Raw genomic sequence first — 1426 nt, forward strand, 5'->3', positions numbered from 1 at the left:
GATTGTAGTGTCGCATCGTCGGTGGTATTGTTTAGAGCTATGCTATGCTATGCTTAGAGGTAAAGAATGAATTGTAGATTCCCGGATGAAATAAAAGGGAACAGCAGTTGCTGGTTGAGTTATTAGTCAGTAGCTGTCTGCAGTAATAAACTAGCTGGTCATATTTGTGGCTAGAATAAGGCATCGGGTGATGTGCTAGTATCCATCGTATTGAGCATTGATCAGTGAGAACTGCAATTTTCCCAGTATTGCAGTGAATGATGCTGATACAAACCGATGCCAAACAAATCTTTCTCAAAACGGCTATAGCATTGTACAATAACATTTTGATAAATCTTGATCTGTTTTTGGAAATAATAAAAAGAAAATGCATCTTACCGTATTCTCAATCCGTCGTATCGTTTTCAACTCCGTCGCAATCAGTTTCCAGATTCGTCTCAATACTTACGGCTCACTGTGATGTATTGAGTGGTTAAAACACAATATATCATCGCTATAATAAAATGTTTTACTAGAATATATTGATCTACGGGCATCTTCCTCCATTCCTTCACCATGATGGAATATACTAATTTCCTTTGAAACTAATTGTTCGTCATAAAAATTCAGCCCAAACATATGAACACAATTCCTTTTGACCGTACAATTATGGCATTTGCTCACAGTACAGCGAAAACAACACAATCAAAGGACCGTATTTTTTACGTCGAGCGTCGCGCACACATTGATACGCACAAGCTTTTTTTCTCAGTACGACGGATTGAACTTTGTTTACATTCTCAATGAGCCTATGCACGCTATAAAACGTTTGACTTTTACTGTGCACTCTGTTTTCAAGTTGCCCGTCAGAGAGAGCGTGACAGCACCAACACACGGCGCACAGTAAAAGTCAAAGGAACAAAAGAATTTATGGCACGTGCAGAGGCTTATTAAACGCGGCGGTTGAGGAAATTTCGTAAAATTTGGTGATTTATTGAAATTTTACGACGTGTGATTGGAATGAAATCCTTCGGTGAAGAAGTACGAAGGTTTTCCATAGTGAAAATAAGTGCCCGGCGAAGTAGGTCACCCACGGGGGCGGGAAGAAACTTGTGTTGGAAAGTGGTGTGACTGATGTCGATCGCTAAGCATTTCTCTCAAATCGTGTTCGTCCATGCGATTTCGGTGAAAAAGTGTAAAGTGCATAATTGAACTGAAGTTATTTATCGAAATAAAATAGTTTCATTGCATTTTTTGGTGTACAGGTGGATAGGGTTACCATATTTGCTCTTACTGAAAAGAGTACATTTTTTCATCTCTGTAAAAGAGTACTTAAGAGTACACTAAGCCTACCTTGAAAATTTTGAAATGTACTACATACTAATTAATAATTTCGACATTTTTTTTTGCAAAAAAAAAGTGTTTGGTTCTTAAGGTCCAAACGCAA

This window comes from Aedes aegypti, chromosome 1 (assembly GCF_002204515.2).
Source record: "Aedes aegypti strain LVP_AGWG chromosome 1, AaegL5.0 Primary Assembly, whole genome shotgun sequence".
In the NCBI taxonomy this organism is placed as follows: Eukaryota; Metazoa; Arthropoda; class Insecta; order Diptera; family Culicidae; genus Aedes; species Aedes aegypti.